At 44.2% G+C, this 17,923-nt stretch overlaps 1 protein-coding gene across 9 annotated transcripts in view; it reads right to left on the bottom strand.

Annotated features, from left to right (window-relative positions):
- TNRC6B (trinucleotide repeat containing adaptor 6B) overlaps positions 1 to 17,923 on the bottom strand; it is a 1,322,553-nt gene that overhangs the window by 971,651 nt on the left and 332,979 nt on the right. Inside the window, exon 1 of one of the 9 annotated variants that reach the window (XM_069231281.1) lies at positions 17,250 to 17,405. The exons of the other annotated variants lie outside the window; for them this stretch is intronic. The gene's annotated coding sequence lies outside the window, so the exon portion shown is untranslated. Of the gene's footprint in view, positions 1 to 17,249; positions 17,406 to 17,923 lie in introns of those variants that run through there. 9 annotated transcript variants of the gene reach the window in all.

Below are 17,923 nucleotides of genomic sequence, written 5' to 3' on the forward strand. Positions count from 1 at the left end.
ACTAGGCTACCCACATAAATATGGCACCATTGTAATAGGAGACTTAGGGGAACACCGACTAGCGTAACAAGTGTCATTATCAATTTTATTTCTCTGAACTTGTGTATTCCAAATTTTAAGGCAGTATGTAAGAAAGAAGACATTTTGAAAAACTCCCTATAATTCATGTGCTAGTATTGGTGCTCACAAATAAATCAGCTGAGCAAATAACCACTACTTCTAAACTCCATATCTTGTGTTTAATTTGGAAAAACATGGATTTCCTCAATACCTATGTTTGACACTTTATTTTACTGTAAGAATTGCTCTATACCCGTTTCACAAAGAAAAACCAATGCAAGGAGAACTTCAGTTACTGGCTCTCGATACCTTGAGTTCCTCAGAAAATCCACAAACGCTATATATCCCAGCAACCACAAGGATTTAGCAAATGTAATAGTATATTGCTTCTGTAAATCAGCCACTGTGATGAGAAGTTACAAATGGAAACATTCTCACAAACGAACGTTTTTCCTACTCATTTTCAATATCAACACTAAGTTTCCTTGGACAACTTTGAAGGATCAACAATAATGACCCTTTGCTAAATTCAGAATTTTGTCTAGTTTCCAAAAATGTATAGCACTCTGGCATCTGCTGTGGGTTTCATGTCAGTTTCTACCAGAAGCTTGAAAGATGTTGAAAAAGCAAAGCCAATACGTCGCGCCTATACAAGAGCTACTGGTTTGGGCAATGTGTTTTGCCATACTGAACACTAGTGTGGCTGCTGTCCAGCATGGCTAGAAGCTGGTAGACTGGAGCGTCAGAGTGAAGTAGGAGGAATAGAGTGTTGCAGAGTGGATTGGGGAGTAGAGAGAAGTAGAGTTCAGTGGCAGAGAGTGAAGTAGGTTGGAGTGGATTAAGGTAGTGGGGTGGATTAGATTGGAGTAGAGTGGGGTGGATGGTATTGGAATAGAGTGAGGTGGATGGTTTTGGGATAGAGCGGGGGGTTTGAGTGAGGTGGACTGAAATGGATTGAGGTGGATTTGGTGAATTAGACTAGGGTGGAGTGAGGCATATTGGACTTGAGTGGGGTGGATTAGACTGGGGTGGAGTGGGGAGGATTAGAGTATGGTGGATTAGACTGGGGTGGATTAGAATGGGGTGTCTTGGATTTGGGTGGAGTGGGGTGAATTGGATTTGGGTGGAGTGGGGTGGAGTAGATTTGGGTGGGTTAAATTGGGGTGGATTTGATTTGGATGGAATGGGTTGGATTAGACTGGGGTAGGGGTGGAATGGTGCGAGTGGGGTGGACTGAAATGGGGTAGTGTGGATTGGATTGGGGTGCCATGGTCTGCAGCGGAGTGGAGTGGATTGGATTGCAGTAAGGTGGGGTTGATTGGACTCTGGTGTGTGGAGTGGAGTGTGTTGGATTGGATTGGCTTGGGGTGGACTGAACTGGGATGGAGGGAATTTGGGTGGTGTTGGGTGGATTGGGTGTTGGTGAATGGGAGTGGGGTAGACTGGAGTGTGGTGGACTGAACTAGGTTAGGGTGAGTGGATTGTTTGGGATAGAGTGGGGTGGATAGGAGTGGAGTGAATTGAAATGAGGTATGGAGGACTGGGATGAGGAGAACTGGAGGGGGTGGACTGGGGTTGTACGGCACACATTGGACTGTAGTGGGATAGACTGGAGTGGGGTGGCTTTGATTGAGTAGGGAGGGTTGGATAGGGTGGGGAGGGCTGGATAGGAGTGGGGAGGGTTGGATAGGAGTGGGGAGGGGTGAACTGGACTGGACTAGGGTTGAGGTGAAAGGGACTGGATTGGGGTGGAATGGATTGGGGTGGCTTCGAGTGGGGAGGGTTGGATAGGGTTTGGGTGGGGTGGATTGGGTGGGGTGTATTAATTGGAGAGGGGTGGACTGGATTGAAGTAGAGTGGAATGGACTGGGTGAATTAAAGTGGGAGAGATTTGGCTGATGTGAGTGGGGTGGAATGGAGTGAGGTGGATTGAGTAGCAGAAGACTTGATTGGAGTGGGGTGGACTGGATTGGAATGGGTCGGTTGTGTTGGAGTGGGGTAGCTTGTATTGAAGCAAGGTGGGATGGAGTGGATTGGATGAGTTGATTGTGGTGGGGTGTATTGGATTGGTGTGGAGTGGGTGTATTGTAGTAGGGTGGAGTGGGCAGATTTTTAAGGATTGGAGGGGAGCAAGGTGGAGGGGGCAGATTGAAATAGGTTGGAGTGAAGCAGTTTGGAGCGGGGCGGATTGGGACAGACTGTTTTGGACTGGAGTGGTGCAGATTATAGTGGGACAGAATGTTTTGGAGTGTGGCTGACTGCAGTGGGGCATATTGTTCTGGACTCAAGTGGGGCTGACTGGAGAGGGACTGATTGCTTTGGATTGGATTGGGGCCCGCTGGTACGGCACAAATTGTTTTGGATTGGAGTGGGGCCTACTGGAGTGGGACAGATTGGAGTGGAGAAGACTGTTTTGAATTGGGGCAAATTGGAGTGGGCGGATTGGAGAGGGACAGATTGTTTTGGGTTAAAGTGGCCATATTGGAGTGAGGCTGACTGTAGTGGGGCAGACTGTTTTGGAGTGGGGAAGATTGTTGTGGAGTGGTGGAGATTGTTTTGGATTGAAGCGAACCGGAATGGGGCAGATTAGATAGAAGTGGGTTGGGAGGATTGAATTGGAGTGGGGTGGATTGTAGTGGGGCGACTGGGTGTACTGCACAATTATGTGCTAAAGCATAATTTCAGAAATTAGACAAAGAAACAATGTTGCTTTGCAATATTTAGAACAAGATAGCCATCTTTTGAGAACAGTGCCCACGAGCAAAAGCAAAAGAAAACACGAGTGCAAAGTGAGAAAAGACACTTGGTAAAATAAAGGAAAGTTAGCTAAAAAAAAAAAAAAACCTTTGCATTTTGGTCTGTCCTGCTGGGGCTTTGACTGTCACAAGCCTTCTGTCTGTAGGGTACTAAAAGTTAAAAGGTACCAAGTAGTACCTGAATCATGTCAGGAGCATCAGACAGCCACTGATTAAGTTGAATCAATCAATGTTTGGTCCCTGCTCCACGCAGAGGAACAGAAATGATTCCAGGCCTACAATGACGAATTACAAGGCTATAAAGAAGAAAGCCATGTAAGCAAACAAATGGTAAGCGCCAAGCGGGATCCGAGCCCTTAACTGTACACAACAGTCTCTCGCAAGCGAGACACACATGCTAACTCATGCACTTGTAGGCTCGATCCTAAAAATTGACTAGCTCTCAGTAAAATGCTAAATCTGTGGTAAAAAATTGTGGTTTTCTGGATCGAGACTTTTTCTGAAAGCTGGAAAGTTGGTGATTTTAGTACCGCAAATTTTTCTTTGATTCCACTCACAGGAAAGAAAAGGACTTTCTTTTGAAGCAATGTTCCCAAAATGCTAATTAGCTATATTTTGGCTAATTTTTCAGTCCCATCCAGGGAAATTCACGAATCCAGGTTACCTTTAGAATGCCTAAGATGGAGGGAAAAAGGGATGTAAATATGGCATTTATAGCTTGTGTGGGGAAACTGTATGGAGGACAAAGCGTCAACTATTCCAAACAGCCCAACAAAAAAAAAATTGCACTTTTGTTTTTTTTGGGGGTGGGGGGGAATACGGTCCAAATTCTAGAAGAAAGATTGATAAAGAAACACTTGTTCCAAGGTTACCATTCCAGGCACTGCATATATTTAAGGCGAGTGAAGGAAGTGGCTCCAGAATGGGATTAGATGGTAACCTCAGTGTCATAAAGTGGTTGGGCATTCCAGATTTTACCTCTATTAAGAATCAGCATTAATGTGTTTGCTAGAACAGACAAAGGATGAGACCATGCCAATGGTGCTTTTTAAACTGTGTTGGAGGGGTCCCCTATGGGAGGTCCTCTGACTATATAACAATAAAAGGGCACATTCCTTGTACATTGCCATTTGGGTAGAAGATGTCCTGTTTTTTTTTTTTTTTTTTGGGGGGGGGGGGGGGGGGTGGGGGGGGGGTCCTCACTAGCTTTTTAATCATCATGCAATTCATTATTTGGGAACAATGACTTTTGTCCAACTCTGAACAAAGGGTTGATGCATCAAGATAAAGTATATGTTCTCAAAGCGCTGGATTAACAATTTAAATTGATCAAAATGGATTACGGGCCTGTGAGAAGGAGAGATTTTGGTATGTAGAGATCAAATATATAGTCCCCCTCTGCAGATTAAAGGAGGGGACAGGAAAGGGGAGGGAGGGAACTACAAATAAGTACTCTGATTTGTCCCTTACACTAGATTCTAACAGAAGCAAACCGAGAAAAGGAAGGGTCTGTTTCAGGGTTCCTAACAGGAGAAGGTGGGCATAAAGCTAGAGGGTGGAGCAGTGAGTGCAGGAAAATTCTTTTTAATGCACGACAAAGGCCCAGGCACAGCCAAGGAGGAAAAACAGTCCTAAAATTCTGCCAACACGAGACTTAAGACCAACTCGCTCCATCCTACTGACAGACAGAACAGCAGCATATGGTCCAGGATGCCAAGGTTTGGGGGCGCAAGTACCTGTCTAATTTCTAACCAGATTTGATGCACTTGTAAAGGAGGCCACAGGTATTAGAGATCCCAGGAGAGGGGTAAGATGGGAATTGTTAAGAGGCTCTCGAACATTGCTGTGAAGTTTCCTAAAGGCAACCCGGCAAACTATAATGAGCAAATGGGGCATCCAAATATCCCTTTCTGTACAAGATGGCAGAGTAACAAAGTAGGTACTTTACCAGTAGGAGCAGTTTTGTGGCTCAAAGAATTTTCTGGATTCCCATTCTGCCATTTATTCCACCATCTAGTGGATGGGTCCAGAATACTCTTCTGAATCCTACTCCTTTTTCTTTTTTTTTAAATGGGCATCTTATGCGGCCATTTATTGTCATGTCCGTCCCTCAAATAAATCAAGTGTGTGCCCCTTACAGGCTTCTTGTTATGTCTGAAAGTACTGCAGTTTCTTCCCAGCTTAGTTGCACTTCATATCCTGGTAAGTGGTGTGTCACATTTTAATCCAGAAAATACTTCAAGCTGCAAAGCAACTTCTTCTGGTAAGACACCATTTTGTTTTGCAGCATGAATCTTTTCTGGATTCACATGCTATTTGGGGGGGGGGCTAAATGAGGCTGAACTTGCCAACTTGGTCACCCTGCACAGCAATGTGGCAGCCATTAGGAATGCAGCCTTTAAGCCAGGAATCGTAGTTCTGCCTTGTGGAGCATCTCAAAGGGTTCCATCATTAGTTGTGTGGGCACCAGGTTGAAGCTGTGTTGACCTGGGTGCAGTCACCCTTTTGCTCCTTCTAGAGACCTTTTAGTAACTGGTTTTGTGAAGAAGCGTATTCCTAGTTGTCTTTGTGTGCCCTACTATTCCTGTAAAGTGTCTTTTTACTGAAGGATATCTTAAACTGTTGACTTAAAGATTTGTTAGGTATCGGACCACTGCAGAGTCCTGCATGTTGTGGAGCAATTCCCTTTCTCTGCACCACAGGACACTCCTCCTCCATTTCGCTGTATATCATTTTCATGTAGTTGGCCTTCTTGCATCCTAAAGGATGTCCAGAGATCATTTTGGGAGATCCGGGTGACCAAACAAGGACCTCAGGAGCTAGGCCGCGGCTTCTGAGTTCCAGGTGGTGCATCCTACTTTCCTGCATAAAGAGTAGGTTTAGGGTTGCTGGTAGACTTTTTACGTTTCCTTGTGCCGTCTCCACTAGATCTGAGAAACAAATGTGTCCTACCCACTGTGGAGCAATTAAGGTCTGTGTCAACTGCAACTGTCTGAACCATTTTATCAGTAGACGCATAGGAGAAATTGGTGGAAAAAGCATATGAAAATTTCCTTGACTGGGTGTATTGCTATTAACTGGATTCTTCTCAGGTTGGCCCACCACCAAACATCCTGGGCTAATTTTGACAGCATGTGATCTTACATCTTCTTGTTTGTTCAGATATAACATTGTGGCCATTTGGGTTTGCAGTGTCTTTTCCCTCACCTCCGCCTGGAAGGCCTTTAGGGCCAGGAATATCATTTTGAGCTCTAGGACATTTATGTATTACATCACTTCTGCTTTCCATAGTCCTCATATTTTGGACTGCTCCATGTGGGCACCCCAGCCTGTGTGGAATAGGTCCATGGTGATGGTCACCACTGGAGTTGGTTGTATGAAAAGTATGCTTTGTGAACTGTTGCCCACCTCACACTAAGTCATCTCTATCTGTATCTTTTGCTTTACAACCACTAGATTTTCCGATCTCCACAGGGGGTGTGACCATTCATTTGGCATCCATTCTTGAAGTAGTTTCATACGTAGACCTGTTTGGGTGATAAATTAAATGCAGGAGGCCATCATGAGCATCATTTTCCCCACAGTACTGCCTGAGACAATCTTGTTATAGTGGTGAGCCTGTACTGTAATCACTTAAATCCTCAAGGATGGGGAAGGCTCTCACATCTACGGTGTAATATTTGCTCCCAGAAAAATCTGTCCCCTCTCTGGCTTCGTTGATGACTTTTACAGGTTTATTGTGAACCCTAGTCTGTAATTGGTGTAATTTACTGTTCTGATGTTTGTCTTGCATTGTGAGAATGAGGTCATCTTGACTAGCCAGTCATCTAGGTAGGAGTAAAAATGTATTGCTTTCCTTAAGTAAGCCACCACCGCAGATAGGCATTTTGTAAACACTCTGGTTGCCATCTAGATCCTGGTGAGAGGCACTCTCAATTGGTAGCTGTTTTGGCTGCCAACACACCACAGGTATCTTTTAAGTTTGTGGGTTTGGAGAAAGTCCACGTAAGCATCCTTTATTTCTAAAATTGCAATACAATCCTTTTCCAACAGCACAGGATGACCTCCTGCAGTGCTGTCATTTTGAATTTGTGTGTTTTAGGTTTTTTAAGTAGTGAGGTGAGGCATTAGTCTTAAAGAATTGTCCTGTTTTAGATCTAGGAAGTATGCAGAGTAGCTTCCCTGATTGATTTCCGCTGTGGGCACTCTTTCCATTGGCAGTTTTCTAAGAGTTCCTGCACTTTGCACTGCAGGTATCGTCTTTTACCCTTCAAGTATGATCTATTTGTGAATCTGATCTCCGGTGTTCTCTTTGTAAATTCTATGCAATAACCATGTTGGACAAGCTTGAGGATTCATTCATTTGACGTGATCCTCCCCCACTCCTGTAGGAAGGGCCTATTTTACCCCCACTGGTGTTATGTGGTAGGGCGGCTGATATGTGGAGTCACCTGGATGAGGCGATTGCTCTGCTAGAGGGCTGGAATCTACCTCTTGCTCTACCCTAAAAGGATTGCTGCTTGGTTGTTTTGAGCTGCCATGGCTGTGTTTTTGACTGCTGTTGCTCTGTGTGTTGGTGGGGTGCCTACAGTGGTGCACTCTGAAATCTTCCCCTTTCAGTTTGCTTTCTCTGTGGTTGCCCCCCTCCTTTGGTGGGCCCAGAACTGTAGCATTGCCAATGCACTGGCAGAGTCATCATCCTTAAGCTGTTGCAGTCTAATAGCCACAGATGAGCACAATTGTTCTCTGATGAAGATGCTTATGATGCCTGCGTGCACCTCGCTCTTAAACCCTGACACTCCTCCTTAGGGTGCCACGTGACAGAAAATGTGTCCACTTGCAGTGTCTGGGGCATCAAGTGTAGACTTCAGGAAACCCCAGGCACTGGTCTTCCACTCTTCTACGAGTGCAGCTGGCCATCTTTAGAACTGCAATAGGAGGTGTTTTATTAGCTCTCCCACTTCTTTCAAATGTGCGTGGGCTGACCAATTTAGGAGTGCGTTGTACTGTATTGCTGCTCCTCCCCTCATCCTCCTCCCCTTTTGCCCAATTTCAACTTACTTGCTCTCTTTCTCCAGGCCTGGACTGCTAGGCATGGAGAAACGGATCCTTTTTTCTTGTCATGCCCATGTTGGTTGAATCGGCCATTGCACTTCTCTTGATATACGGCCATTGCACTTCTCTTGATATACAGAGGGTCCTTGAACGGGTGTTTGTACTTCTTTTCAAGCCTTAGCTTATGGCCTTGCAGGCTGTTGGCTCCCTAAATACTTCCTCTTCCTGATCTAGAATGCTGGCAGCATCAGGAGATATTGGCCCTTGCTCTTTGAGGATAGGAGCGTTTCTAGAGGGAAGCAAGTCTGACTGTTCTTCTCCCAGTTGCAACCATACCTGCCTGCCACTCTTTTCACCACCAAATTGTACATGGCAACATCATCTAGAACGAATGGCCTCAAAAGGGTAGAAGTAGACTCCGTCCTCTGTTAAGTCAGCAACAAGGTCCTGCCATTGGTCGTCGACCTTGATGGCATCCTGAAAAATCCCCTCGTCATTCAGGTCGGTTCTTCAAGGAACATTTTCATGCTTTTCCTCTTGTGGCTCTAGCATGGTGGGCAGTTCGAGTTGGACCTGCTCTGTCTCCTCGGAGCTCGGCACCCCCAAAGAGTTTGATGGAATTCAAATTTTTCAAGGTGTGCATTGAAATCCCAATTTTTTTGTAGTATTGTCACCATTTCACTTTCAGGTGTCTTTTCTTAAGCTCAGCTATGAGCGCCCTTCTCCAATGCGTTGATTGTGGACGATAGTCTCTTCTTTGGAGCCGAGGCTCTGCCGTATGTCATAACATTTACCATCCCTCACTCGCCTTTCAACACGGATTGCTCCTCAGAGGGATGTCCTCCTATAATGTCTCTGTGTTAAGACCCATGGGGCTCCCTGTGTATTGCTTTCTCTTCGGTCGATTTTTTCTGGCTCCAAGGCAGTCTGGTGGAACCAGGAGCCTAAAGATTTCTGATCACTTTACCCATGTCTTTTTTTTACCGTTACCCGATGGTGTTTTCGGAGTACTCCCTCTTCTTGTGTCTCGGCGGAATCTCTGGCTCCAATTCAACAACTTCTACCCTAGCATTAGATCTTTCAGCTTGTGTTGCGCCAACTCTGTGCCCACGTTGTCACCTGCTTCAATCAACAGTCTGAGTTCCCTCAATGATTAGTTCCATTTCTTCTGTGCCTGCATGGTGACAGTGTGCCCGTCTCTGCCTCACACAGGTCCACAGACTCTTCTGAAGGAACTCTGTGCATGCTTGCAGTTTTCAGAGATGGGGGTCTCTCGGCAGGCTGAGGTTGCAGACTTGATGGTGTGCTTCTGGGCGAACTTATGGTGACACCTGGGACAGAACCTAAAGGGGAGTGCTCTCCATTTCCACTGAGCGTTCCTGACCCTTGCCAGTGCATTCTCCAACCGCATAGTCATCGGCCCACATGGGTTACCTACTTTTTCTGTGTATATTGGATGTTTCTCTCATCACTACTGATGCCCTTTGTAGTGGAATTTCTTCCTGGTGTGTGACAATTCGCTGAATTCCTCCCTCTTCTTTACAAAGGCTGCAGAGATTCGACTGAAGCTTCCAGACCCAATGGCGGAAAACAAAATATGAAGATGGCGATCCGACAGACATTGGACCAAATGGCCACTGACGATGCCCAAAAAAAAAAAAAAAAAGATTCCAGGCCTAATCACTACATGGAGGAATAATGTACCAGGGATGTAAAATGATTGCCCGTCGCCCGGGACATATTGTTTGAATTCAAGGGCAACATGTTTGCATGTTTATTTTGTCCTTAGGGCAAGTAGGCCCGACCCCCTCAGCACAAACCCTTTGGCTGCCAGTTTACAGAGAAGTGAACTGTCTGCAGTTGAAGTAATATGTATCCATATGTAAATGTTGTCTTGTATTTATGGTTCATTAATGAAAAAAACTTAATTATTAGGGTGCACTATAAATAAATGTTTTATGGTCAAACTGCACTACTGACAGTGGTTCCAGTTTAAAAAAAAAAAAAGAGCGTACATACATGTTGAAAAGGTTTAACATTATGAGGCTAAGTATAATGCTCCCAGAATGCTCTCTGATTAGATGCAAATGTTTGCAGAAGCTTGTAAGCAAGAGTTCATAATAAAAAAAATGCAAGTAGGAAAAAAGGTTTTGCTACTATGAAATTTTAGGTGCTATTTCTTTGAAGTGTAATTTAGTAAAAATGTGTTGATGCATACTAGTATTTCAAAAAAATATATTCCTAATGGAAAATCAGTGTAACCATTTTCAATGAGATTATGCAAAGCATGGAAATAAGCAAGTACTGGCAAAGCCAACTGATCCAACATTTTTTTTTTAGCCTTTTGTCGAGTCAGTACCCCTCCATGTTCTTTGCAGGGGGACCACCTCCAGGTTCGTTACGCCACCCATTGCCAAGGTAGTTCCTGGCACTGAACAAAACTTTGTGTAGCAATATACTCCTTGTGGAAGAGCAAAATGTGAATACTCACAGTAAAACCAGCCAATAGAGAAATAGAAGTTTAATAAAAACAAAATGTCTTAGTTAATGCCAGACCTAATTAGGGACCCAATTATTACAGAAAGTCACAAACGTGCACTCATGGTATGTGTCTTTGAATTAGTGCCTTTCATGAATTCACAAGAACTTACAGAAGTAGATCAGGAAATCATACTCCTACAAAATATTTGTGAACTGTGTTTAGCATGAGCAAATATGCATGTATAGATTTGCTCAGGTGAAAATCTATTGAGCGTTTACAAGTTCACTTTCCCTCCAACCACTTTTTTTCCCAACCATGGAAGGGGTTTTACTTCTGCCATTCTCAGGAGTACATTTCCAACCTTTATCATTACGGGAAAAAATTAGAGAAGAGCTGGTGAAAATCCTTAAAACATGTAAGCTAGTAGATTTACAGACTCAAGGGCATTCCAACCATGGAACTATTGCTTACTGCTTCCTCCAGCCCCAGCATGTAGAATTGCTATAGTGTGGATTGAGATTGCAAGTATTCAAGCCCTACTATAGTAGTAGCCCTGGCATAATCAAAGGGGCTATTATCAGAGCTCTTACATAATGAGATTGCTGCCATAATTTGTCACCGCACTACATGGCACCAAAGAGACAAGTACATTTTTTACAGGACAAGTAGATTTAAGAACCAACCTGTCCCATGAACAAGTACATATTTTATTAAATTCCAGACCCATGTGCACACCATGTGAATTTTTAGAAGATTAATGTTGTAAAACTTGTCAAGCAGTCCAGTTCATAGGCTTTTTTGATATATGAGACATGGCAACATTAGGTTCATATAGTTGTGGCTGTGATAAGGAGACACCTTTGAGCAATTTCTTGGCTACCTAGGACATCAATAGCCCATATATGCCACATTTCTGATATATTGAGACCTACTACGGAGATACAGGACTCCATCACATGCTCTCATAATTTGACAAAATTTACCTCACCCTTTACCTCGCTCCTGGGCAACGCATGCGTTTCATCCAGGCTTTCCACATCTGGCTTTGTAGCTTGGGAAGTGGAAGGGTGTATAATCTTGAGTGACTTTTTCCATGGGAAGGAAATTAAACCATTCCCCAAATGCAAAAATGAACGTCACCTCAATGATACTGATCGCATGCCTGATTTCCAGCAATGCATATGGTCCCTCCACCCAGAATATAAGTAAGCAGCAGTTGGAAAACCTACCCCATGAGAAAAGCTGAACCTAAGCCTCCCCTAGGGGCCTTATCTCAAATATCTATGCGGTTGTAGGAGATACATCTTTAATAATCCTATATGACGCACCGGCAGCGTATCTTAGGCACCACCTTATCATTACCATGTTGGAAAAGGATTTGGTCAGATACACCCTTCCTGTGCAAAAGCATCCAAAACAGAGGAACCTATTTATGAGCACATGACAAATTGCCATAACACTCCACCGAAATAGGTGTATGGGGAAACTGATGGTCTATGCTGGAGGGGGTGTGGTCATCAGTTCTGCGTGGAGGGACCAGTCCAGTAAGCTTTGGTGATTACCAGCAATGGAAAAATCTAACCTGGGAACTTCATGAAGAGGGGAAAAGTATGAGATACTGTAGCAGCCCTTAGTGGATTATTTATGAGACGAGAGATAGCTTGTGTGTGCGAAATCACGGAGATATTTGCCTATGGTAGCCTCTTAATAGACTTAAGTGCTTTCTGCTGTTTTGTGTAAATGAAGTTGAGGGAAATGGGGAGTAGTTAAATGAAGATTAGTAAACAAAATGTACTTTTTCTATTTATCCAACTGGGGAGAGGTTGGTGAGCAGTGGGGACAGTGACCGTTGGATTTTCAACATTTAACTATACATGTATGTATAAAGAATACGTTGTGATGTCTTCCCTGTGAACTAAAATCAATAACGTTTTGTTAGGAAAAAATGACGTATTTTAACACGGAGTATAGCAAAAACAAGGTAACTTTGATAAACTAAACCAGAAACAATTTTAAGTTGTAATAGCATTTTGACTCCACAGCAACCAAGCGACGAGGGAAGTGGGTTGTGCTCATACCTACAGACAACTTGACTAATGTTGCACAAGGAATAGTAGATCTATCTTTGATATAGAAGGCTCAGCCCAGAGGCATACTATCAAAGAAACTTGCCATTTCACAAGGTATGTACTCTTCACATTTTTAGTTAGAGCTCCTTTGACTTATCTATAACAGCTCAAAGTTTGCAAAATAAGAAGCTGCTATTACTAGATCTCACCTTATGGCACAACGGCATACCTTTCATTTTTAGCACAGCTATGACTACATTAATGTTGATTATGACTGAGAACTGAGGAGGCATAGCAGGGCTAAGACCTACTTAAAAATAAAATGGTGGCACGAAAGGGACAGAGATCCAACAGTCAGTGGAATTGAAGCAGTGAACCATTTTGTTTACATCCAGAAGCTATGAGACCTACTGAGAAGACTGGAGAAACTGCATATATTCCATAACGAATAAGCAACATGTTAGTGATGAAAGTTGGGCCACCTAAGCCTCCATACTGGAGCGTGGACAGTCACGATCCAGCCATTACAACTGGGTTTATGATTGTTTTATATGGTAGCATTTGTATATCATGTCATTCCACTGATCATAAAATTATTATTTATCAAACAATGTATTACTGTCCAGTCAGGGTTAATACTTTTGAAACCACTTTACAACAAGCACAGTCAAAATGAAGCTAGATCTAGCAGATACCATTAAAAAAATATTTGGAGACAATTTTTTTCAAGATTGGGGTCACGTTTCAAAGATTACAGATCAGCTTGTTTAGCCTTCTGCTTCGTAAACGGCTGACTGTCCACAAAAGAACAATTGTATACCACTGGTACTTCATGCTGAATGTGTTTTATGTCTAGCGAAGGGAACCGAAGAGTAAGTTACTCACTGCTGAAGGTAGGCATGTTCCAACAACACATTGTGGTGCATTTATCATCTCCCCTTACATTTTGTCTTCTATGGGTTTCGTAAAATTAGCTCAAGTGCAAAATTTGACATGGAAACTGAATACAACTTGATCTACCAGTTAGTGATAGAGATGGTAAAATTATAGACGATTTCTTAGTAGTATTATCATGGTAGTGATGTGCCACAACTGGCTGCCTAAGGGATTGGCTTACACTCTCAATCACAAGTGAAAAAGCCCATTGCTAACTGGGCTAGAATAATCCCAAGTTATAATAGCAATACTGATAGCACAGACACAGAAAACACAAAGTATACACACGACATAAATTGGCAAAAAAGCTGTGGGCCTCACTGGCCATGGAATGGGGACTATACGAAATGTGCCATGCATTTGATACTCACTGGCAGGTTCTGGCTGAATATTTAACAGATACCACACCAAATACGGGTTGCCCCAGATCACTACATTCACCTCCCTTAACACAGTGAGGGGGGAGGAATTGCACATTTTGATATCATAACTGAGGATGGACATTGTGACTGATTCACCGGAGAGGCATGAGACAATTGGGATACACCTTATGCATAGTGTGAAATGAGCAGCTGTGGGACTGAATAGACTTGATGTTAGTGGGAGGAGAAGGGACCAGGGTGAGGGAAGGAATTTATCATTAAATTGGAAGACTGAATATGTGTTTTTGCATAATCAGTCTGATTCAAATTCATGCTTGTTCTCCATGCTTCCAAAACTGGACTTTGTTTTGCTTGTCATGCTTTATGATATTTAAATAAATTTGAGAAAAAAATAGCAAAATTCTTTGAATCACTATCCAGTTACTGTCGTGAGTAGTGACATCCCTGAGCTGATGTTACTTTGCAGCTAAAGGTGACACCTCGTGAGTGCAACAGTCCTGGCTCCCAAAGTAGGAAAAACCTGCTGATGGTTGGTAAAAGAAGCAATGATGGACGTCTTTCAAGGTTGCTACGAAAGATCTTTATTCTCGCCCAGAAAGACTGCAGTCAAAGCCAGATCTGTAGTTAAAACAGTGGAGCACTGAATGGACATGTGGAGAGATTGGCCAAGGACAAAGCATAGTAGATTCGATGAAAACTCTACCAAACTGTAGCTTGGATACTTCATGCAGCCACAGTAGGGGTTAACTGTTCACTCTTGAAGCTGCACAGTGTAGGGCATCAGCAGACCAACAGTTTTATTTGCACAGTGAAGAATACTCAATCACCTTACTTTTCCTCTTCTGGGCTCAACTGAACTTTTGATCGTGGTGTGGACATAAGGATGTCCACTAATGCCGCTTGTGAGGCATGACCTCAAGAGGATCCACTGGTGATCTTTCATTTTTATTAAGAGGGGGGGGGGGGTGTCCTAATCCTCAAACATGTAGATGTGGTTGGAGGGGCTGGAGCACAACCCCCGCATATCTTTTTAAAGCATATCCCCAATCTTGGGAACTCTGGCACCTTAGAGTTCCAGTATGCAAGAAGCACAGGCAAAATGTCCATGCAAGTCCAAATTCGTAGATCAGTGCTTCGGTTGAAAGAGTGAAAGTGGAAGCTGTATTCTGTATAATTCTGTGTAAATTAATTAACTGTACTTCTGCTAAGAACGGCATAATCTACTAGCTACACCTGTGTTTGGGGAACAAGGACTAATACAAAACAAAATTGGTTGATAAATATGCATTCAGTGCAGAACCAGATTAAATAAGTGCAGCACCATATAAACGTCTTGATCGGAGTTGACAGAGTTCTTGAACAGACCAAATAATTTAGCTCCTATTTAAGTGAGGAATTCTCAGGTTTATGCAGCTGTTTTATCTATGAAATTGCATGTAATACATGAACAGTACCAGATCAAAACCCAAATACAGCAACAAGTCATTGAAAGAGGACCATTCAACCTTTCTGAAGGGCTTCCTCTGCGCAGGAACACGTGGTGCCATGTTTTTGGTACCTTTTGAGCCGTTTGAGCTACAATGTTTTAGTTAAAATCTGCCGATTATACAGCGATAATTGATTAGTTGATAAATGAGGCAAATTCATGATTAAACCGAGCAGTAGTAAAAATCGCATAATTCCAGTGATCCTGACTACATTAGAAAGCTCAATACATACTAAATGATAATAGACGGATGCCGGCTCTCTCCACACTGGGCACTTATACAAACACTCATTGGCTGGGCGGACATAACCAAAATCAGTCTGACAATAAAGGTGGGCCTAACTCGCCACCTAGAATATCCCCAATTGTAATACCTAGTGTGCACACAGTCCTAAAGACTCATCTTGGAACCTAGTAACTGTGCAAGCGCCGAGTGTATTTATTTTGAAGTTGTGTATAACACGTTAACACACAAGGAGCATCTGACTGTCAGATTCCGTGTATACCTAATTGCTCATACACGAAAGTAGCGTACAACTGTCCCCTGTCATCAGCTTACATAACGCTCAGCGACAAACTATTTGAGACCAAGCAAATAAAGACTGCGTACAAACTACAGAATCCACAGCTTCACTGAATGAGAAGAACAAGGCGAATATTAAGTGGACATCCCGTGACGCTGTATACGATGCTTTATTAAAGGCTCATATATGGTCCACCGTCTTACGCACTAGGTACGTCTTCTTGACATTGCTCTTAACTTTTGACCGCTACCACAACCCCTTACAGCGCTGACCCTGTGAACCAACTCACGTGTGACAATTTGTGCCAGAACAATAAAAGCGATTTACTAAAGGAAACATGGGGTGACGAGGCAAAACCCAGCATCCAAAACCAACATGTCCTATCGAATCTCTTCAAATGCGGAGTGTAGTCACAAATCGGTGGGCGACCAGAAGACCCCTCTCTGATATACCTGGCACCCCAATATGACCGATAAGAAGCCATTCTTTCTCATAGGGGTCCAGCCGGAACCTGCAAGGTCTACCGCTGGCAGTAATACACAGACACCCCCCTCTGATCTTTAACAGACAGCTTACTCGTATATGGGTCCCACAGACAGTCCCTCTGCCTTCAGAAATCTGTGGGGTATAAAAGCACACACCCATATGGCCCGTACATCGGAACGTTGCAGTCCTCTTGCTACAACAGTTACATAAACGTAGCCCTCCTACAGCTTCCCTCTCTGTGCATCCCTCCAGCTGTCACAGACCTACCTTCTAGTACTTTGGGGTTGGCTGTGGTCATATGGGGCGGAGTGTGTGTGTATGGGAGGGGGGGGGGGGTGTCTCTGCTCTGCATACTCCAAAGTCCCCTGCTCTGCAATACCTCTTCATAACCAATAATCTCACAGACTCTTACCTATCTCGTGAGTCGCTTACCACGTTGGGTCTCTGGAGGCGGTGGTTTGGCGAGTGGGGGTTGCTCCACCACCTGTCTGTGCTCCTTCTAATAGTCCCACCGCCATATGTGCATTTACACACAACCGTCTCTCCACCGCGTTAAGTCCCGGCCCATGGGCTATTAAGCCCTCTATTAGTACCTTGAGATGTCGGTGAATACTTAAACTTCACAAATTACTACTTTTAATGGGTGAATGTTCGAAGCAAATTCTAGTACCACCCCGAACTCCCTCGGTCCTTAGAACTGCTGATGGCGGCGGTCCACAGCCTCCTGTTTGTATATCCCTGGGTTATCTCAATCTCATAGTCCCCCTCTTATATCTGGATGTGAGCTTTAGTCCCCGAGAGATCCTGAAAGTACTTGATCCATGCACAGTGATACATGACTCCCACTTCACCTCTTCTATATATGAGACATAGAGGTCAGCGAGTGCTGTGGAGTCTCGGGGGCTCCCCAGGCCACTCAGTCCTCGTTCAATGTAAAACGAGCCACAGTACCGTCCACACCACCTTTCTCTGTATGCATTTCCCCTAGGTGTCACGCGCACTAACATTGTACCTGGGGGTTGGTTGTGGTCTCTGTAGAATCTCGGGCAGCCTTCAACGGAACTCCCTTTACTCCCTTGGCCCCTCAGTCCCTGTGCCCGTCTCCGCTCTCGTCTCTGCACTCAGCGTCGGCCATTTTCAGACTAGTCCCGCCCCCCAGCAGCCCCCCGCCCCCCGCCCCCACCCGCCGGAGGTGTGGCCTGATGGTGACCTTCACAGACAGCAAACCACGTGATCCACACGTTGTCAATCAGTGAGCGGTGGGCGGCGCTGCCCTTAAAGGCAGCGCGCCGCATACACGAACCAAGCAGCCTAGGCGGGGAGGTTTTGGTTGAATGCATTTATAACTGGAGCTACGCGAAATAGACTCCGCAACCGGATGAACTGACTACTCAGAATGTGGCGCCTAAAGCAGTGCACGCTGGGCAACGAAACGCGGAAAGGGGGATGGGCGACGGATTAATGTGTAACAGCAAGCTTTGAAGAGAAAACAAGAGGTGGAGGAATCCGGAGGACAAGTTTACATCAAGCCCACTCCAAGACGAAAAACAGAGGTTGTACCTTCATATTATAAAGCCTTTAGAAGCGACGTACAACCAAATGACCATGTAATCAAGCTGAGAAAACCTGGACCAAGCACGGTCTAACCTAAAACTCAGCCACATGGCCTATCCATCCTATTACAGG

The sequence above is a fragment of the Pleurodeles waltl genome, chromosome 4_2, assembly GCF_031143425.1.
Source record: "Pleurodeles waltl isolate 20211129_DDA chromosome 4_2, aPleWal1.hap1.20221129, whole genome shotgun sequence".
Classification (NCBI taxonomy): domain Eukaryota; kingdom Metazoa; phylum Chordata; class Amphibia; order Caudata; family Salamandridae; genus Pleurodeles; species Pleurodeles waltl.